This window comes from Doryrhamphus excisus, linkage group LG5 (assembly GCF_037039965.1).
Source record: "Doryrhamphus excisus strain RoL-2023G ecotype Guam linkage group LG5, RoL_Dexc_Guam_v1.1, whole genome shotgun sequence".
Lineage (NCBI taxonomy): Eukaryota > Metazoa > Chordata > Actinopteri > Syngnathiformes > Syngnathidae > Doryrhamphus > Doryrhamphus excisus.
Window position 1 is genome coordinate 23065625 of NC_136361.1, and position 23507 is coordinate 23089131.

General features: G+C 40.7%; 1 long non-coding RNA gene across 1 annotated transcript in view; it reads left to right on the forward strand.

Annotated features, from left to right (window-relative positions):
• The first annotated feature begins 2508 nt into the window (after window positions 1-2508).
• LOC144898536 (uncharacterized) overlaps window positions 2509-23507 on the forward strand; it is a 32343-nt gene continuing 11344 nt past the window's right edge. Inside the window, exons 1-2 of the long non-coding RNA XR_013627429.1 lie at window positions 2509-2568; window positions 7080-7172. This is a non-coding gene — a long non-coding RNA (uncharacterized LOC144898536). The remainder of the gene's footprint in view (window positions 2569-7079; window positions 7173-23507) is intronic.

Sequence of the window (23507 nt, forward strand, 5' to 3'; positions counted from 1 at the left end):
CATCACATTTCTGCAGCCACACTGGGCCAAGGCAGCCAGCTGCCTCGGGCACATTGACACCGGCCTTGTCTCCGGTGACTGAAATCTCCTCTGCGCAGAGCTGAAGTTTTCTTCCTCTCAGGTTGAATAAGAATAGAGAGAGCACAGTTTAGCCGCCCCGGTTCAAAGATAAGGCTAACGACTGTAATAGGCCCACGGGGAATGAGATACTTTGGACGATAGAGATCTGTCATCGCTATCAAGTCCAGCTGTACACAGCACACAGCAAAGACTTTGTTTGGAAATAAAGGATGACTCTGGTGTTTCAGCAACTAGCATTCAACATTGTTATTATGAAATGTATTTTTGTAGTCTTTTCATTTTGATTTTTTTACTTTCCTGAAGGAAAAGAGGACGATGGAAAGCTAATTGCAAACCAGTCCAGACTTTGATGTTCATTATGGAGAACCTCTTGTTGTGGTGGATATTTTCCCATGGATCCTTAAAGACCAACAGCATCTCTGTGGCCAGGTCAAAAACATTTATGGTAATGGTTTAATTCCATTTGAACATGCGTCAGATTACAATTGAGTGCATCCCATAATCAGTTCCCAGTTCCACATGTCCAAAAGGAGTAGGAAGAAGCAAAGCTTATTAAATCCTACCCCTCCATCTGGTACTTTTACAATCAGTAACTCTTACATTTGTTCACTTCCTGCTTTCCATAATACAGTTTAAGTTTTTTTTTTTAAATAATGTACCTCGTACTGAAGTACTAGGTGATATGAGCATCCAATGCCATAATGTGTACCATAGTAAGTGTCAATATAGTGATATATATAGCACATCATGACTGGTTCAAGACTCTTCATCCTTGTATTTAGCAAACATCAACTGCTTGTATTGTTTCTTGAATTGGCTCATCCTTGTGCATTGTTTGATTTCCTTACTCAATCTATTCCATAGTTTGATTCCACATACAGGAAATGAAGAATAAGGGACCAAGTGTTGGAATACATAGATGGAGTTCGACAAATGGGCTTTCGGAGGAATGGCATACAAATGCGGGGTGGGGCTCGGTGACGAGAGATGGGGTGACGCAGGGACCAGGAACAGCCGTACTCCTGCACAGCATGCAAAACTGAGAAGTTTAATATCACGGAGGGGCAGCAGTGTGGACGGATGGAGAGAGATGGAGGAGATTATTCGGATCAGGATGCCATGACACTAAGACAGATGATGAAACTTCAGAGGGTTTGAGAGCGAGTATGTGGGTCGTTATTCGCTTTTCAATATCACACCCAAACATCTGTTGTCTGTATGGTCCTTCTCCTTGTGAATCTTTCACCGAGACCACCCATCATTCAGCAAAGTCAGCCATTTTTCTAATTCTCAGTGAAGACAATAGCATATGTCACTTGATCAAAGCCTTGAAGTAATTTGTTAACTGGGCCTTCACTGGGGACTTAGCTGGCCACAATTGTTTTTGGCACACGCTGATTAAAAAAAAAAATCTAATAAAGGCTGTGCAGGGGTTCAAGCCACAATAACCCATATGAATTAAGAGTTGGGCCAGCAGGCCCTGACTGCACACCATTGAATAGTAGCACCTGCTTTTTGTACCCCCCACTTTGGTATGATGACAGGAGTTATCTGCCAGTCACCACCCCATCCTAACCTTCAGGTTTATGTCATTACCTCACATTTTCGTTAGCCTCCGTGACAGCTCCTTTAGTTCCTTCTAAGCCTTACTTCCTGTTTTCATGCTCTTATTTTGTAGCCACTTCCTTTGTCGTTCCTTTCCGTTCGCTCACAACTTTACTCGTTTCACGCACCTGCCTCTAATTTTCTGTTACGGATTTAGTTCAGGTGTGTACGCCTTCCTTCGTTGGTTCTTTGTTTGTTTTGTTTTGTTGTTAGTGTTAGCATTAGCGTGGAGTCCATAAACAGTGGAAATATCGTCTTGATGATGTTCAGTTTCAAATGGTGCCACCAACGCCCACAGGGCTTAAGTGTGAGTCAGCATTAAGACTAACACTTGTAAAATTGTACGGTATACGCCCAGCTTTGGCAATCATGTTGTCTGCTTGACTGCGTGTGTGGGGAATAGCAAGCTTACATAACGTTACAGCTTTGAGGATGCATGTACTGCTGTAAAATCACCTTTCATGAAGGTACCTCATTATCACTACCGGTTTTATATGTGTGGTGCGTTCAGGGCGTCTCTTTGTGCTCTGACGATTGTGTGCCTGGCTCACCTGCTCTCATTGATCATGTCCTCATGTGTCAATCAGCTCCATTCCGCCTCTTGTCTTTCCCAGCTGTCTCTTATTGTGTAATGCAAGACATTGTGTCATGGCTGTTACTGTTTTGGCCGTTCTTTTCGGGTCTCTGTGGCAAGTTGACACATTGCCCATGTATTGTGTTGCTTATGAGTCAGTGTTGTTTGGAGCTCTGAGCTTTATGTGTTGTTTGTTTGTTTTTTTCCATGTGTGGTTTCCTGTGATTTTTACCCTCCAATGGCTACTTGCTGTTCACCACAAAATGGACCCAGCAGATTCTGCAGCCAGGAAAAAGACAAGTACTCTGGTACTCTTTTTTTTTTTTTTTTTTTTAATTATCAGTGGATGGAGTGATGGCTGGTTGGCGCTCCCAATGCTATTTGTTTATGTATTGCGTATACAACTAAGACATCCACAGCATATAAGCAAAAAATGAACACAAACTGAGCACAAACCATTTAACATCAGTACGAGAGAAGTATAAATAAGCCCAACAACCATTAAATGCAGCACTCACAGAATGATAAGGTGTTTTTCGGCAGTGCACAAATCCTTCAAATACAAACGGGAACAGATGAATCAACTTGCTATTCACACACTTTTCTCACTTTGAAACCTGACTGAAGTGAAATGTTCAGCTGTAATTTAAGCCTGACCTTTCAGGTTTTCCTTGGTGCGTTTCTGCAAAAAAAGGACAGAAATGTTAGTCACAGCATCTGTAGTGGTGGAACGAACACGTACATGTCAATAATGAACATGGGGGGGCGGGGTACACCCCGGACTGGTGGCCAGCCAATCACAGGGCACATATAGACAAACAACCATTCACACTCACATTCATACCTATGGACAATTTGGAGTCGCTAATTAACCTAGCATGTTTTTGGAATGGGAGCGGAAACCGGAGTACCTGGAGAAAACCCATGCATGCACGGGGAGAACTGGGGTCTCCTAGCTGGGATAGGCTCCAGCACGCCAAAATGAATGATAAGCAGCATATCCCGTCTTTAGAGGGTCCCAGCATGGCATCGATGGCAACATTGTAACCGGAGCGCTGAACACAAATAACTTTTTTCTCTTTTTCCCCTCATCCTCACAGCGCCACCTAGAGAACGACGCCCTGGGCAATTGCCTATGTAGCCCAAACTAAAAACCACCACTGACATCCACAGTCCACACCACATTTCCACAGGTGACCCCTCCAGTGTTACCCTTTATCTTTGTCTCCATTGCTCTACCCCATAGGCAAACGTTAAGTAGCCACTGTGCTGTTGCAGTTGACAGTTGGATCACCCCTGCCTTCGTCCACCATCACTCCCATCGGTGGCACCCTTGTCTGTTGGTCAGTCTCCAGTGCTTTACAGTCCCCACCAGACTCCCACTTCGTTGTCTTGTTTTGGCGTGATGTAAGTGTAATCATTTTCAGTAGTAATCTGAACTTGATTAGATTCATCTTATTTGCAATCTATCATAAATCGCAGGACAGGGTGAAATGAAAGTTTGGCATTTCCCATCGTATCATCCGACTGTGACCTTGTTGGTGTTTTTTAAATGAGTGGACATGCCTTTCCAAATGTTAGCTGTGGGCAGACGTCCCTTCTGCTGACCACTCTTTTCACTCCGTGTCATCAATGCTAATGCGACGCCTTGAAGCCCTAATGCACCACCAACTAATGTCAATATTGTCACTAAAATAATGTATTCTGGCTTTGTGCTGCAGAAGTACTTTGTTGAGCGCTGACTTTGAAAGGGCAAATTATTGAGAAAAGGTGGTATTATTTAGCATTAATTCAGTGTCACAGCTCCACTCTCTCATAGTACTGTCTTACACACCATTAAGAGTAATGGGCGTTTCATTTCATTCAAGTGTGATTTTTGAGATGACAGTTCACCTTCTCTCTTAATTGACCTCTAAAAAAAAAATCTTCAAAGTTACCGTCAAGTTGCTTTAAAGCAGCGTTCTTACTAATGTGCGCTGTCGACAACTGACCTGTGCCATTTTTTGTTGTTTGGTACTTCCCGCCATTAATCACAATGTCATGATGACAAAGTGTGAAATTAGTTAATGAAATTTCTTTCTCTGAATCATTCAGGCTGGATTTGACATGTCAAGTCTTTTGGGAGTCACTGACCTACTATATGTAAGTACAAGTGTAACCGGTGGTGTTTGACTCTCTGCGTTGTGATGGAAGAGTGACGACAGACACAAAGTTGCTGCAGTTGCTGCACTTTACTCTCGGCTGATGGAGTGGGCCTGGAACAAATACGTTGCAGTCAAAATGTGGCCGAATAACGTGTCCCTCTCACATAGAGATCGCGAATAAAAGGGGTCATACTAAGTGAAACACAAATAGCATACCTGATGGAGTATAACAAACACGTTGCAGTCAAAATGTGGCCGAATAACGTGCACAGATTACAACACAAGACAAAAATGAGAAATAAAGTTTTAAACTAAAGACATTTGTTAAGCCACACACACGCCTACCTCTCACATAAAGATCACGAATAACAGGGAAGTAGGAAAGAGTGGCCAAAACTTATATACACAGGAGGTATTATTTAAATTAACCTTCCTCTTGTGTTAGCTTTCTGGTATTACCTCTTATGTTAACGTGTTAATGTATTAAATCAGCTATAAAATACACTCAAAACAAGAAGTTACCGTCAAATTTGCTTCTCATCCGCTGGTATACTGGAAAAGCGGTCAAAATGAGAATCCCCTGAAGCTTACATGATGAGAAGAGGAGCTGGTTGTCATTGTGTTGGCTAATTGTACACTTATGATTTCAGTTTTGGCTCAAAATATTGCTTTATAATCATATTATTATAACCGGCTTGAAACCGACCCTAACAATACAGTGGTCATAATTTCAACCAGACGATTTTTAAATTTAGTAAAAATTATTTTTTGGGTTGAAATGAAGTTTCCTGACAAAGTCAAAAAAGCCTTGATGCAATAAACAAACGTTATGTGATTGTTTTTATGCATTAAAATGTAAAACGGGTCAGTGCCGACCCTAACACAAGAGGAAGGTTAAACAGAAATTTGTGTAATTATAACATGAACATATATACAATATTTACATAACATTATAACCCTGTTACACAAGTCCAAGGACCATCAATGCACAAGTGAACCAAAGCAAAGGGTCACTTTAAGTCTGGTTTCTTGGATATCAGTGATTCAACACATACAGTATGTCTTTACAAGAAAGCAGGCCCACTGGCTTTTCCTCTCTATGGAAGGATGGCAGCAACAAGCACGCAGCTTCCAGTTCACAGTGTGCTACTGTTGCATAAATGCACCGATTGATGAAGAAATATCGGTGATTTGTATGAGCAAGTACAGAAACCCACTGAAGAGGAATACTAATCACTTAACACTCAACAACAAGGCTGTCTGCCACTGCTATGGATCAGCCTTGGCCCTAAATGCACAGATGTTTGTTCCATAAAATGCTTGATAAAAGGCTCTAAGTGGAACTGCTGTGGACTAATTACGTATGCATGATCAGTAATGGTAAATGTTCTCGGCCCACAGGGGAGTGATGGGCCCCGTCTGTGTAATGCTTTGATCACCATAAGACACCAGCAGCACTGGGCATGTTCCCACCTTCTACTCACCCCATGCCACTGGAATATTTTAGCATATTTTCCTTTTAAAAGAGCTGTCACACTTCATCTCACAGCTTCGGGTTAACATTGTATTCAGTTGAATTTGTTTTTCTCTGATTGCACGGATGTATCGAGTATTAAGAACGATTTGACAGCTGGCGTTGATACATTTTTAATATCTTATTATCTTATTGTAATTTGCACTTTGTTAATATTAAAAACCTTTACCTTGTGCGCTACAATAGCTTTTCGTAGTTGTTTCAATTGGCATTTAAATGTATGTATTGCACAGGCCCACAAACTCCCCCCCACTAACTTGTCATTCATGAAGGCAGTGCAGACAATAGCAGGAGGAACCAAAGTTAATTCCTCTTCAATCTTGCAAATGTTATTTCACACTCATTTGCGAGAATAAACTAGGAGTCTGAATGCATTGCCTGAAGCCGTGTCAACTTTGATAGACTTTGTTGTGAGTATAGAGGTGCTAGGTTGCCACGCAATGACCACACATTAACTTGACAAGCCGCGGGCTTTGTTTACATCAGCTCTGCTCTTGTTTAGAGTAGCGGGAACCTTTGAGTTGTGTCAATGTTTCTGATGTGTATGTGTTTGGCGTTCCTGCGGGTTATCCAAAAGAACACAGTGGACAGAAGTCATGGCTCGGTCATATCTTTGAAAGGATAGTGACCATTACATGTGGGACATCGAACACTGTAATGTAGCTTGACGTCCAATTTGGTTTGATTTGAATCTTTTTAGTCCAATCTTAAAACCTTGAATAAATGGTCTGCATTGATTAGGCCCTGCATGGGGGCGCTCACGATCAAACTGTATTTTCCGCCATTTCCTTCTGTGCCGCCGCAAACCATGCCCCACGCAACATAAGCATGCATGAATCCCTGAACGAATAGTCCATCATAACCACACCAGGACTCCAAATTGTCGGTCGCTTCTCTGAGACTGCTGTTGTTTTTGTGTACGTGACGTTTAGGCGAATACGAGACAGCGACGAGTGACAGCCGTGATTGTCAATTGTCTTATTCAGATTGAACAAACTTCAAATCGAGACTAATATATATGCCATAATTCATTACTGACCGTATTCACATGCAGGTACAGTAAGTTACAGTAATATAGAAATATATACGTACACTGTTTGTATACATGAATATATGACAAATTCATTTTTTGTCCTATTAGTGAGGAACAAGGAGTTGGGATTCCTGTTTCTTCCTCCACTGACAAAGAAAATGGGATTTTTTTTTCTTAAAGACTTGGTCCAGTGTTTCCAAGGTAATTATTGAACCTTTCAGCAACCTCGTTCATATTCCTCTTTTTGGCATTTTCCATCTACAAAATACTGAGGGTAATCTGCTTTCTTGGATCCATTCCTGATGATACTGTTTAATATGCCCTATGTTTTTATTTTTGTCCGATAATTGACATTCTACATTAGCCACGTTTACATGGACCCAAATATTCCAATTGCATTCGGTTTATTTGCTCAAACGGAAAGAATCTAACCTTTGTATACACCTCATTCCGAAAGAATATATAACGGGATTCACGGGGGTGGAATATTCCTTTCCCCAATCCGATCGAGGTATCTTGTACCCGCTCAAATGGAAAGTTGTCAGGGTACGTTCTTCTTCGTCTTGTTCTTCTTCTGTTGTTTATTGGCGGTTGGCAAGCAGCTTTCGGTGTGCATTGCCGCCATCTGTGGAACACAATCTAAACCCTTCTATACGCCATTCACAAGTCCAGTTTTATTACAAAAGAAAATATATATCTATATAAAACATGTCCTGAGTTTAATTATAAAATATTAGCAAGATTGAATTTAATCTTTTTGTGTTTAAATTTGTCCAGGTGCGTTCTTTAAAAGCATGCTGAGATAAGACGTAACACACAGCTGGAGACGTTCTTGAGCGAAATGTCGATATTTGAAGTTTTACATGTGACGGGCATCAGTTGTAAATCGGATGGTAATATTCTCAATATTAATATATCTTACTGTTTGATGTCGTTGCACTGGAGCACATTGCTGCATCATGCAATTACGGCTTGGGTGAGGAAAGTCGATAACTGCCTCATAGCAGTAGAGATGGACAGAGAGGTTCACGTCTCACCTGTAATCATGTCGGAGCCACAACACAATGATGAGACCCCACAGACGGCGGGTCACTATTGTGAGGGGGGCTGATTGCTCCTTATTTGGAAGATGGAGTTGGCTCGCTATGAATGGTGCCGTCACACAGATGGAGTCATGCTTCAGTAGTCAAGCACTCCACCCTTCACTACTCGGCGGTGAGACGCTCTTTCGACAGCGCCTGGCGTACAAACGCCATCCCGACGATCAGCTTTTATTGGAATACCTTCTCTGTAAGAAATGGAGGTACATAAAATAGGTACGACGCGTTTCAGTAAATTGGCCATCATGTACTGTAAACTACATGCCGTGTATTTAAACGTATTACTGCTTCCAGTGTAAATGGAACGGTTGGCAGTCAGTCAATGATTCACTTCTTGTGGGGACTAATTGTGCCTTTAACAGGGAAGCTAATGAGCTGGGTGACTGACTGACACTTCTTAGCCAGCTTCTTTGCTGCAGCAATTTTTTCACCGACACACAAAAAAAAAAGCACTAAAAATGTGAACTGTGTAATACTGGAAAAAAAAGCCAGTACTGCCCTGTATGAAGAGTATTTTTTTTGGATAAACTCTTGATAACAGCCTTCAAGATAACAAGCCCTTTTTCTTGTTTTGCTTGGCGTTTGTAGTCAATCTTTCATGGCGACTAGCTAGTGTTAGCCTGCTGTTACTCTTTGCATCTGTTCTTGTCTTCAGTAATGCTAAGGTTGCAGTGCATGCGTGACAATCGTTTTCACCGGCAGCGAAGGCGCTCATGTTGTTTTGGAGAGACGTGCTGTCAATCTGTTGCTAGTGTCGCCATACGCGGTGCGTTTCTCTACAATTGATTAATCTAAGGATTTATGGCTGATTCTTATTGATCGAGGAGACTGCTGGCGACGCAGCCATATCACTCGCTTGTCAAAGCTCATATCCAGTCACATCGGTTTATCAACCCCGCCATGGAATCCTAATGGCCTTTATTCATCACTTATAGGAGGTACAAGTGAAATTATACTGTACAGTACAACATACCATTTGATTCTTATTCTGAAAATAAAGTAAACTGTATTAAAAATTAAATTGCAGTTAAAATGCATAGAAAAGAACTAAGAATGCAAATGAAGAGTAATGAAAAGGAAACGGAAACATAACAGTCCAGGTACAGTGGAGCATCCAAGTCATAGACATTAGTAAAATACATTTTTTTCAAAATAGTCTGCAATAATTCATTTGAGGAAGGATGATATCGGTGCTGAAATGAAACTTCATTACTTCTGAGTGAAAGTGGCAACATAATCTAATTATCGATGATACACTTCCCAAGGCAGCCCGTTGTAAATACCGCATAGGAACTACAAGCTAACTCAAACACTGAAACACCAGCTTCACTGGTTCTCCATAAAACATGATTCATCTTAACGTTCTTCTTGCTTTTACATCTCAAAATGACACAACTCCCTCCTACATTGTAGTACGGAGCCATCTGAATAATTTCGTTCATCATGCCTATAATATTTACAATTTTAAAGAAATACTGATCATACATTTTAACCTCATATTCCTGATGGAGTTGTACTACAAATGAACTCATTTAAACTATTTCTACTAAGCCTCATCTTGAAATTATAAAAAAAAAACAACTTTAACATGTGACCAACCAGGGCAACGTTGGTTTGGGCTCATTGGAGAACTTATTTCTTTCACCACAGACACTCGTATTGAAAAGAAAGTAAATGATTGCAGTTGAAAAAGCTATTACCTAGTTACCTTCCTGCACAGAATATCGTTTTTTTTTTTTTTTTAATCAAGCATTGTGGCTTAGTGCAGCCCCAAAAAGCACTCATCTAAACATGTCATTGCTGAATGATGATAATGCATAATAGAGTACTCTGTAGCCTATTGGCCAAGGAACCATATTTGGTGACATGAACTTCAGTTGAAATGACTAACATACACCATTTCAACCTAGTGTTTCCTCCCAGCCAATCAGCAAAGTCATAATTCAATCAGATGAGGTCAAATAACATTAATTGTAACACAGTCTACTAGTCCAATATCTACCTTTTTTTTTTAATTTTGGGGGATTTTAAAGCATTTTCACCTGATACCTCACATGATCCCCCAAGTAGCGACGCTATGTTTCCGACTGCAGAAGAGGAAAGAGTCGAAACGACAGCTAACACAAATGGAAAGCGTTACAACAACAAACAAAAAAAAACAAGTGATCTGTATGTCTTCTGGTGCCAGAAAACATTTGCTATGTGACAGGAAAGTGCGGTGTACTTCTCCTGTGTACTTTGTGTTGAAATGTATGCCCCCAGACAGCATGTGGTACAACAGGCGGCGGAGAGAAGAGAGGAGAGCGTTAAAAGAGCCAATTGCTAAAGAGATAACAAAAGACAACACCAGGAGACGCGATAATATCAAGAAAAGTAGCAGTGACTATAATAGACAACATCAGATATTGTCACAGTCCATACATATCCATCCTGTAGATATTTTCCAATATATGATAAACACTACTCGTACTACTGAGTTTTTTTTTTCCAAACTTTGTATGCATCCCGGATTGTGCGGTTTGTAGTTTCTTTGCGGTTTTTTGTATAACACCAGCACGCCACAAGCTCAAGGTGAGTGTATCCCCAGTGTGATACACCAGGGGTCGGGAACCTTTACCATCAAGCCATCAGCGTCTTTAGTCGCAAAACATTACAGAGCTTATTAACTTGTAAAAGTTGTATATATTTTTTTTAATGTTACCGCTCAGCCTTGGCCGTGGTCAAAACCCATCATGTGTGTTTTTAGTTGGGACCCACCAGTTGGGCCCGGGGCTTAAGAGGTCCACGTGTAGCCCTACATTGAAATAGCTGGTCTTGTCCTTGACCGTCTTTGCAGCATTTCTTTCATTTTCCGAATGAATAAAAGGATAGCATACTGCGGGGGCGGCACTCTCACAAGATGTCTTTATGACTCACTGCACACACTGGCCCCCTCCCCCTTCCCTTGCTCATCCAATCAGCAGTCAGAACGCAGTCTAGGTGCATGCAGGGGCGTCCGTCAGATATTTCAAACTCTTCCTGAAAATGCAGTTGATGTTTTTGTAGCCATGTAGTTCCTACGTTGCTGCATGGCCACTTTTCAGATGTGTGATATGGGAATGGGTTTTGCTTTTCTTCAATTGCTTTTGTTCAGATAAAGATACCTTGTTGCACACCTATCGGGCTTTAGGCTTTGTTACACCCGCACACGTAATAACTGCCCACAAACGTAATAAACCACAAACGTAATACAAATCTGCAGCTTTGAATGTAATAATCCCACAAATGTAATAAATTTCCCACAAACGTAATAAAATTATTACATATGTGGGAAAGTGAAAGTCTGTAAATGTAATAAGTTCCCACAAATGTAATATGAGACAAAATAATGATCTTTGTGATTGTTGTTGTTTATTCTTTCTTCTTTTAATGAGGAAGAAGATGTAGATGTCATTTTGAGGATTTTAACAAGCTAATTCTTTTTTTGTGGAAAAAATATTATTCAAAGAGTATCATTTGAATACATTAAAGGAATCTTTAATTATTAAATTATAATTTCTTTTAAATTAAAAAAGATAACATAATTGTGATAATTGCAAATATTTTAATAAAAAAATATAATATTTTATTATTTATTTTGATTATTTCTTCCCCATAGACACACAAAATCACACATACAATAATATACTGTAACTAAAACGCACATGTAGGAAATTCAGTATTACGTTTGCAGTGGGCAAATTTTATTACATTTGTGGGAAATTTATTACATTTGCGGGATTATTACACTCAAAGCTGCAGATTTGTATTACGTGTGCGGGTGTCACAGGCTTCTTCACTCGACAATTAGTCCACTATGGACAGAATCTAATCGACCAGATTAGACTATGAAAGTCCTTGTCGAAGGCAACCCGAATCATAAGTGACATCAGCCAATGAGATGAGCCATCAGCAACTTTGGCTTTCTTTGAAAGAGAAGACTCGCCACTGAAGGTGACCATTAAACAAGAGGCCACATGAGCACTTTTAGGTGGATTTATGTGTCTTTACATTGTTCCTAAAACATTGCCTGTGCACTGAAAGGATTTTTTAAAATAATGGACTGAATATAAATATAACTTTGGACGGAATACATTCCAAATAAATCATGTTTTAAAAGTCCAAACTGAAGGTCACAGAACAGATTGTTGCGGAACTTCAGTGCACGGCCGCTTTGTGCTGGTGCACAAACACATTTACGGAGAACAAATGTTGTTCTTGCTGCAGCTGGGGTGCTACAAGCTTCCTGCTGAGATGACACACTGGAGTGTCGTTTCCTTTCCTATTAAGGTCAGAGGTTGCCTCCAGAGAGGCTGAACGTTGGACTGGTTTGAGAGGTGAATCACGATGGTTAAAGATGAGGCAATGTGTATTCACACTAAGCTCAGAGCGGATCATTCTGTGCCGTTGGCTGCTGAGGGGATGGGGGGTCAAAGGTGGATACGCTCTCATCTGAGGTTTGTTGCAGGAGAAGAGCAGGCCCCCGTCATGATGCTGTGTGGAAGAATAGACCCGCCATTTATTAACCTGCAATTTGGGGTCTTGAGAGGGAGATTGACTTGTTTGAGGGTTTCTCGCCCAGCTGCTTTAGAAGATGGAGACGGTCGCTTGAGACTCATGCTTCTCTGCTCTCTGACACAATGCAGATTTAATACAGGAGCTCTGTTTTAGATGGGAAATCAGAAGCTGGCGAAGCCCACCTCTTGGAGTCGAACACAAGCATGGATACGCTGCAGACTCATTAGATGGCACCTACCTCTTTTTTTTTTTTTTTTTACAAACCTCCTATGTCCACTTCACTTCAATTATACTGAACAAGAGCTCACACCGAGGTCACCATTATGCCAAAACACTCCCCCTCCGCCCACTCCCCATCCGTTCTTTGTCATTCTATCAGCATCGATAGAGTGGGGGCCATCATGCACGCTCGGGCTGTCCTTTTCACATCCATATTTACTGTACATATGCCTGACTGGATGGATGATCAAGGCAATAACAACACAAGCTGGCTAATTTTCCAGGCAGTGCACTCTCTTAATGTAATTGCATTGTCCCTCTGTACATCCGCAACGTTTACGATACTCATCATCTATAGCCCAAAGCGGCGCATACAGACGACTCGGGCTGGTTAACAGCCACGATCCTCCACATGCACCTCTTCTGTTAGATTGACGAGGCAGATAGTGTCCTAATCTACAATCTCGCCGGCATGTAAATGAAAGCCATTAAAGCAAAATCTAATTAAATTGCCAGACGCGTCTAAAATCTATTCAAACATGCTAATTATTAGTTTTTAGTTGCGTCATTTAGCTTGCGTCACCAAGTTAGATAACACTATTGCAGAGATTTAGTGTATTTGTTTTTATCACAGACATTTAAAGCAATCAGAAAAAAAGGCCTCATCGGAATATTACATGCAACTAACCGGATTGCTTGTGTTTATAAGCCCCCACCAGCTATAGCAGCGTGTAGGTGCCAAAGACTGAATAATGTGTTGTGTCACTGTGTGACGCCAGTTATGAGCACTGGCAGAAGACTGTCATAAAGGAAATGCCGGTAGCATGTTCTCTTTTATAACGATCACCGCACATCACTGCAGCAGACGTCCCATGATGTGTTTATGCATACTCAAATCAAAGTCATTTAAGTAACCCCTGACAGGTGTCAGATGCTTTCAACCAGCTAATTGTATTTTTTTTTTTTAATTGGCTCTTCCAACCATCCGTTTTCATTTACACACTGTCAAAGCACAAGGCTGTGAAACCAGAACAGCTTTTTTTTTTTATTTCAAATTTGCATCTATTGTATCTTTTTAAAACAATTGAAAATGCTGTCATGTTGTGTTGGCCCAGAGTCAATGCCATCCTGTCTCTGTCATGTTGAGCTTTTGGGAGCAAAACATAAGCTTGTCCTAACGGCGTGAGACTAACAAGAATTTTTGAGGTGCTGTTGTGTCTCTCACAAAACATCCTCTTTTGATCTCAGCAATAATCTGTCTTCCCGAGTCTGGGAGCTATTTACAGAGGAGATGCATTTCACACATTCTCTCTGTACATTGGAGCATTTGCTGCTTCCATGACAGGTCGAGATCGGCTCTTTCAGACTCAATGTGTGCTTGTTCCTGTCAGAAACAAAGAGGGAAAGTGCCTGTTAATAGTCGGCTAGAGTCCCTTCTGTGCCAGACTCGTGCAGTGTTGGCTTCTCTGAGTTGAAGTAAGAGGAAATGTCCGTGTGTGTGTGTGTGTGTGTATTCTGGATGGGGATCTTTTGCAAACAAATTCATTCATAACTCTTTCATATTGATATTACCGCGGGTTGCCAACCTTTGGTACAGACAACCATTCGCACCTATGGAGAGTAAATAATATGCCTCATATTAACTCACTGGCAAGATCTCATAGTGTATAGACTGTGAAGGTATTTGCTCAATTTTGCTAGCTAAAGATAAAAGCTAAAACAAACACATCATCTCACAAATACAGACAAAAGATACACGCACCCACACAAAAAACGACTATCGTGACAACTGACAGTTAAGGTGGAAACATCGAGTACGCATATGATGGCTTGCTTTGCAACAAAGGAAAAGCAGAATGTTCCAGCCGCCTTTATGCCCCTGCAAAGGAAAAGATGCCTTGATGCCCCTGCGAACAAAGAAAAGGTGGCTTGATGCCTCAGCGAACAAACAAAAGCAGAAACGCCATGAAAGCGGTTCAAGTAAGGGCAGTGACGAAAGCTGATTGGTCCAGGAATCCAGCCTCTTACACAATCTTGAGTGCATGAAAGGAAGGGTGCTTTTTTTGCAGCTGCGCTGTAATAAGACCCGCTTACTTGTAGGCATACAGGAACTGCAGATAAACCCGGACGTCTGTATTAGGTATTGTTGTCAGGAATAGTGCTTTTTTTGCAGATGCGCTGTAATAAGACATGCTTACTTGTAGGCATACAGGGACTGCAGATAAGCCCGGACGTCTGTATTAGGCATTGTTGTCAGGAATAAACAATCTGGTTCTCATTTAGTTCTTTAAGATTCCCTTATCCTCTATTTGAAACCCACTTAGTGTCCTCAGGGGAAGGATTTCTACAACTGGTCATATATTTAATCTCATTTCATATTGTCTGCAAACTATTTGTATATAATTCCGAGTAAAATTGTTGATTTGTCAATACCTGTGTTGTTTATATTGTTTATTTTTCATATTGTGTATGTTGTACTGCTTAAATGATTATGTACTTTTGCTGCTGTGCAATGCAAATTTCCCCACTGAGGGACGAATAAAGGCATATCTTATCTTATCTCTTATCTTAAATCTACACAAGCACAGGGAGAACATGCAAATTGCACACCGAGGGGTACAACCAGAGATTCAAACCCCAAACGGTGCAGTGAGGCAAAGTATGTGTCACCATGCTGCCCTTCTACCAAATTGTTTTGCTCTGTTTCTCCATCAACTTTGGACACGAGTGTTTTTATCTCCTCCACTGTGACTACACATAATATAAAAATGCTGTGAAATGAATTTCCCATTGACTTTGCCTTTGCTCTTTTATCTGACAGCTCCTAAGTGATTTACAACAGCCTTGAGCTGTGTCTGTCAGGCCGTGTGAGAATTCCACAAAAGTGCAGAAGAGGTCAAGGTGCGGGAACAATGGTGTGAGAGCGGGAGTTGAAATTCCGCTCTTGCTTCTTCTCCTGCGGGAATTCTTTCACGTCACCCATTCTCCTTCTTCATACTATCTTTGAGTTTCTTGCTAACGTTGTGATTCTCATGCAGCTCCCTTTCTCTCTGTTCCTTACCCAACTACTTTGTCTCTTTGGCATGTCACACATTAGTCCAATGCAGTATTGGTAACTCAAATGTTTCCATGAACGAAGACTACTGAAGCTACTGAAATTGGAATCGTATCTGACTTATTTATGTCAAACAGAAACTCAACTAAATATATCAAGGAAAAATTATAGTCCTACAGCACTTAAGCTACAGCTGCTACACGCCTGCAGGCGAGGATGAAAGTTCTGCAAATGATACACCACGCTTTCTTCATATTTCAGCTGCACATTGGAACCCCTCTGCTCCTTGGGCCATGTTTAAGACATGTGGATTCTCTACACGCTAATAATGTGGTAGGAAATCCAGCAAGTGTGGAAGCATCGAGGACTGACAATTGATGCAAATAAGAGACTTGAGAGGCGCCTACTGTCTTTTGCAATCATGAATATATTTATATGAAAAGATTGTTGAAAATGTTCTTTTTCTTGTGCGCTGGTGTGCTGAAGCTGACAACGCCAATCAGATAGAAATCTCTCAAAGATGAACGCAAACGAGTTTAAATCCAGTGCCAAGGTGGGAACAGATGCAGGAGAAGCACAGATGCTCACCCGTGGCCCGACATTTATAGACGGCAGATTAGCGGTCTGGTGTGTCAGGAAGAACCGGACAAATACAAGCGCTGTATATTCATATTTAGCCAAATTAGCTGCTTCTTAATGCTCGGCTTCGGATGCAATATTCCGTTTTTTGTGGTCTTTTCTGTGTGTGCATCCCGCCTGTCCTCCCACTGCCTCTGCCACCTGTGCATTTGCTGTGTGGGGAGGGCGGCCAGCTCTCATCCAACCAACTGCTGAATTTACAACCCCCCCCCAACTCCATTCCCCCAGCTCGATCACTAAATTGCGCTTAAGGTTTTCTATATTTAACATGGAATCATAACAACTTAGTAGAACATTTTGTCCAGACATCTGAGTACTTGTAAAATTGTGTTACACAAACCTTGTTGCAATACACTCCCAAAAAAAGGCTTAGCCCCTTCAGTGCCAAAGTCGAATCCGCCTGATGGCGATATCTCCATCTCTAGGATTTTTAAACAAATGTCTTTTCCTTAAACCCAAAGAAACACCATTGGAGTAAACGTTAACGTAAGCACAGAAGCAGAGCTTGGGGGAGGGCAGATTTATCTGGCCTACAGCCACGCCCATATAAGGAAGCCCACTCCTCTGTGACATCACAAAGGAACGGTTTTGCAACATAATCTGAACCCGAGCGTTTTGAGCCATCCCAAACGTCTTTCAGGGCTCACTTCCAAATGCGCAAACCTCGTTATCGGAAACTTTCAACAACATTCGAACTACATTTATAGGTCAGAAAAGTGGAAAAAGCAAACAAACCATTTCTGCAAATATGGCGCCTCATGTAGTCAGGAGATGGCGGCCATCTGTAACTTCAATCTGAGCAACACTTGGCCGTTTCTATGCAACCTTCTATATACTGTATGTCACTATTTCAAGTGACCTTGAATGTGCGAAACAACAGATGCGCACACGCCCAAAATGCAGGAAAACATCAGAGAAACAAAGTCAACTGACAGAATCGTTCAGGTAAAACAACGCCAAAGTAAAGCTACCAATTACTTTGACTCTTCCCCTCTAAGTTTCGGAAGGACGGATTGACAACCTTATTATTCCGCTGACTTCCATTGTTTGTTTAATGGTCTCTGCACCTCAAAGTTTTTGCTGTAAAGTCAAACCTCGGTTTTTGTACACCCCAGTTTTCATCAAAAATTTTCAGCCAAATTTTGCCTTGGTTTTTGTACCTCATATTTGTTTTACAAGGGTTTTCCTTTCCTTACAAACGAGTCGGCTTGCTCTGTACTGCATCATTGCCCAGAATGGAGTGCCCACACGAAGCATCCCACACATTGCTGATTCATTTTTGTGTGTGTGACTGTTAAATCATTCGCCATGGGACCAAAAAAGGTTCCGAGTGTCAGCAGTTTGATAAAGAATGTACAAAAAAACACTATTGTGATGCCTCGGCTGGCCTCACTAAAATACCAAAATAAAAACACAAAACAGGAAACGATGTATAAACTAAGACATAACCAAAAAAATGTCATATAAAACCAAAGCCAAACAGTACATGAAGAACTTCAGAAGAGCTAATCAGACATCGGTTAATTCACAGAATCAAATGGTTTTTGCTGAGTCCACACTTTGGTGAGGATTTGTCGTCCCGGTTAAGGAGGAAACGCACCATCCAGATTGTTACCAGCGTGACGTTGAAAAAGAAGCATCTGTGGTGGTATGACGTGGGGGTGTGAAGGGGTTGGCGGTGGGCAGGGTGTTTGTGCCCGTGGCATCATATGTTACGTGCACATCTGTGATGGCACCATTTACGCTGAAAGGTTTTACCACAACATATGCTGCCGTCCAGATGACATATTTCTCAGGGGCGTCCCCACTTGTCCCGGCTTCCTGTTGCCAAGTCACATTCTGCGTGTGTTACTGTAGCATGGCTTTATTTTAGAAGAGCGAAGGTATTAGCTTGACCTGCCTTTTAGTCCTCACCTGACCCCCTTTGTAAAGACTCAAACACACAAACTTAAAGCGGTCATAACGCGACAGAAAGTTTGAACACACTTGAAGATATAACATTCAGTAATATTGTCTTGTGAGGTGTATGATATGTGTTTTACTGCATCATAACTGCATCAGGCACCTCGCTGGCACTTCGGTTAGGAATTAGCACTTCATTAGCCGTCAGCACTGCGCTGGCTAGTAAGGAGCATATTAGCAGGAAAAATGTGGATTGACTTCCCGCCACCTTGGCATGCTTTTCCATGGTCTGATGTCTTACGGGTTTTTGACTTTTTATTTCCATCTGCAGTGCGGTAACGTTCGTGCCATGAAGTTTGCTGATCTGACGAGGCGAATGGTGACTTTAAGAAACGGGAACAAGCCGACTCCACCCCCCTTCAATGTTCCAGCATAAGCCACACAAGTATGTATTCATTCATTCATTTTCTACCGCTTATCCTCACGAGGGTCGTGGGGGGTGCTGGAGCCTATCCCAGCTGTCTTCAGGCGAGAGGCGTGGTACACCCTGGACGGGTGGCCAGCCAATCACAGGGCACATATAGACAAACAACCATTCACACTCACATTCATACCTATGGACAATTTGGATATAAGTGGGTATAATATCATTCATTCATTCATTCATTTTCTACCGCTTTTTCCTCACGAGGGTCGCGGAGGGTGCTGGAGCCTATACCAGCTGTCTTGGGGCGAGAGGCTGGGTACACCCCGGACTGGTCGCCAGCCAATCGCAGGGCACATATAGACAAACAACCATTCACACTCGCATAGCTATGGACAATTTGGAGATAAGTGGGTATAATATCATAAAATATAAAACAAACAACAGGAATTCCTCCAGAAGTGGACCGTACCATTTGAGAAACATTGGAGTGGACCCATTAGAGAGCTGGATGAAGTAATGTTCAACTTGTAAAGACATCTTGAAGAGATTATGTTCAATCTTAGAGGTTAGACTCCATAAAAAACAGATTAAAAGCACAAGAAACCAAAAAAGCCTAAAATTAAAAATGCATAGCAAACTAGAGCTATAGGTCCCAAGAAGTTAAGTAATTAGTTGGCTGTGTTTCTAGAGTTTACAGAATATTGATCGTGGAAATGTGGCCCTCGTTTCAGTTTTTAGGAAGCAGCTCTTTGCCGCCTCTTTACTGTGTCAGATAAATATATTCCATCGTGATAACCCTGCATCAGCAAGGTGTCTTCCAGACAGATAGTGTGGCAGACAAATGATCCCAGACGGGCTGTCCTAGTTCTCCAGGAGACTCACATGGGGGGGGGGGGGGGCAAGGTTGAAGAGCTGACACCGAGTGCTTAACTGAGAAAAGAGCAGCAAAGTGCATCAGACAAATCAGGCTGACGCTTTTTGCCGCAGCTCTGCAAATGAACTTGGTTATTTGGAGAGCGTCAGTGCTTGAAGTCAATGCCTGCATTAAGTCTAACTTCCCAGGTAAACATCATATGAAAAGACAAACATCTCCGTCCGAGTCCTAAAAACTGGCACCGATTAGTTTTCGTCATCGGATGAATGAGAATCATCACAGGGCTACTTACTCGGCGCTGCGGTTACACAATCGACAGGAGCTGAGGTGGGCGTTAGGATGATCGACAAACTTATTGGCTCATAATACTACGAAGGAATCATTCACATCAAAGTATTTTGAAAGGGTTAAAGTTGACTCAGAGAAAAGTAAAGTGCAACCAACATGGATTTAAATCATTTCAATCAGGTAGCTGTTATTTATTTTATTTTATTTTATTTTATTTGGGGAAATATATGAAACATTACAGTGCATTTCTTACATCAATGAAAATATAACTTTCCATTATTTACATTTGTATTCAAGTATCTGGTCACAAGCCCAAAAGGAGTAGGCTGAAGCAAAAGCTTATAAATGCCAACCCCTTTTCGCAAGATATAATCATGTTCATGCCACGGTCTTGTTTTCCCCATTATTATCATTATTGTTATAATATTTATCATTATTACCATTATTATTGTTATTGTAATCACCATTATTAATCATCATTAATATTACCATTTTATCATTATACTTGTAACAATTTTTGGATTTTTTAAAAATTATTTAATTTTACAGACTTCATTGATTCTTCAAGAACTTTTTTTGTAATTTTTGTATCCCAACTGTGTCATTTAATCGAATTAACAATCTAATTGTTAATCTTGCCTTCTATGTCACTAAATAAATGAAGGTACCGAAGTTGAACTCCTACGGCGTTTGTTTATCTGTGCGTTTTAGCCGTTTCATTTGAGGTGGAAAAAGTCCAGAATGAGATTTGATTATTTGTAAGGATTCCCGTTAGCTCTGCTCTAAAAAAAAAACAAAACAAAAAAAAAACAAAGAAAAAGCATTCGAAACTCTAACCAATCAGATTGGACTATGAAGTCCTTAGCGGAAGACAGCCCGAGTCAATGGACATACGTACGAATTTGCTTCATCTTATTCCGACTCTCCACTACAACAAAAGAAAATGACTTTTATCTTCCCAAAATGGAGAACCGCTAAACTCAATTAGCTTCCCGACTCTGCATGAAATGTTTGTCCGGCAATCCCATTGGCCTTTATTGTGGGGTACCCAACTCCTATATAAAAGAGTCACCTCCACTTTCTTTGAACAGCATGAATAATTCTACCGTTTGTGGCCATCTTTTTAACGTCATTTGACAGAATTGCTGGCGGGAACCAAAGTCATTTAATTGCCCTCTGCTTCCTTGTTCGTAGCGCATTCAGCTCCAAGCTATTACATCCAATTTCCAAGCTGATGATTATTATGTTGTAGATTCTAATAGAATAATGGCAGAAGAATAGAGGAGTGTAGAGGTAATTAAGAAACACTGGGTCATCCCGTTTGCCCACAGGAGGCAGCGCAGAGAATTACCTGGCCCATCAAAAAGGAAAAATGAGAGAGGAAATCTAATATGGAGGGAGAGAAAGAAGAAAGAGAAAGAAAAAACAAACAGACAAAGAGAGTCTAAAGAAGTGCGGAAGGGCTGAGAACGGAGACAAGAGACGGCGCCAGATAAATGAGACTTGTTTCATTTTGAAATGATGGAATATGTTCCCACCCCAGAGCTCCGTTCAATAAAACACCTTCTGTTGTTGAGCTCCGAAGGAGAAAGGAGACTAAGGCCTCGTGTGTTTGTGCCTTGATCATTCATCCTTTGCCTTATTTGTATCCAAACAAGGCAAATATATTTGCTCATATTACAGATACATGTTGCATGCCCGCAGGTTATGTAATGAAATAAATGTCCTCCACTTATTAGCTGACTAACATTTCATTTTTTTTTGCCATTATTGCGTGATATACATCAGCATATCAAGCGTAACAAAATATGAAATCTAATTGTACATATCTTGCTTGGATATATCTGTCAAAGTACTTTATTTACTTTATTCACAACACTTCACTGAAGATAAGTCAATACTTATTATCATAAACTCTTAAACTATCCGGCTGGCAAACGCTTGGCTGGGTGGTGAATGTGTATCGTGGGACTTGTACCATATTTCAATTTTTAAATATATTTGTAGTTCAGCTATGTTATGTTTTATGGATGGTTTTTTACTCTCTATGTTTAATTAACACTATTTTAATACAAAAGTAATATAAAACATGCATGGTTCCGTCTTCACCCTTTCACCTTGCCAAATTAAACTCAATGACGCGTCACGGATGTAATAAAGTCGGATGGTGTTAGTTTTATTTAGTATTAACATACCATCGTTTCAGGTGTACATGTATGACCCCCGTTCAAGGTCACAGCTTTGGACAGATGCTCCTCTTTACGTTACAGTTCAAATATCTTGGAGAATGCAATGAGGATGCAAGGGCCACTTCATATTTCATAGTTTTTAAAGAAGCACGTGGAGATATGCTAAGGAGTTGTATTTAGTATAATTCAAGAAAAAAATGCATCTCGGATTTGTGGTATGGGTGATCAAGCATATTATTTTTATTATTTTTTTAATATTAAAAAATAATAATTTTTTAAAAAATATTATTTTCTAAATATTTCAACTTCTTTAAAATTATTAATTAGTTTTTGTAATATTTTTGTAATATTTTTGTAATATTAATATTATTGGCGTAATATATTATATATATTATTAATTAATAATATATTATTATTATGTGGCTTATCCCAGCCACATAATATTATGTATTTTATGTAATAATATTACTTATTTTATTACGTATTTTACATAATAATATTACGTATTTTATTACGTAAGCATCCCAGGGCTCACCTTAGCACCTTTTAGATTGCGCAACTGTAGTGTGTGATTTTTTTTTTTGTGAGTAATAGGTATACATAAGTCTTTTGAAACACTAGCGCCATTTTTAAGTCTTAACACATAAAATAAAATAAGATATTCTCTGTAGAAATGTATGCTCATAAGATGCCATGGACACACCCGTGCAGTCAGAATGGTACAATCTTGATCACGTGACATTTTCATAGGAATCAATGGTAAGATTGATAGTGGAATCGGACTCCTTTGTTCCCTCCCAGCAGTGACTAGCCTCCTTTCAAATACTTTAACCCCCACCCCCGTCACGGTTCAGCTCAACTCCGTCAACAAATCTTTGCAGACAGGAGCGTTGCAAACGGCAGGTCTAAATCCAATTCGGGAAAAAAAATGTTATCGAGGGTCTTGTTCAAACGCACCCATCCCTTCTTCAGCCAGCGGCAACATACTGCTCTCGGCACAGCCGTACACGGAGTGGATTTGATAGAACACTCGGTTTGACTGCTTATTGGCTCGCAGCGTCGCCAAATATGTTGGATGAAACATTTCCATCAGGGTCACTTTGCGTTTTCATCACAAATCTCATTATTGTCTTGCATTGATGGGATCATTGACGTGATGGCCCCCGTATATATCCCACCGTTTATTTGAGGGATATGGCAGCATTAAAAGCTCACACTGTTGTTGTCCTCAATTGAGTACTGTAATGGAAAGTCCAATGTAGATACACAAAGCCGGAAGCAACATGATTTGCTCTGCCTCCCTTCCC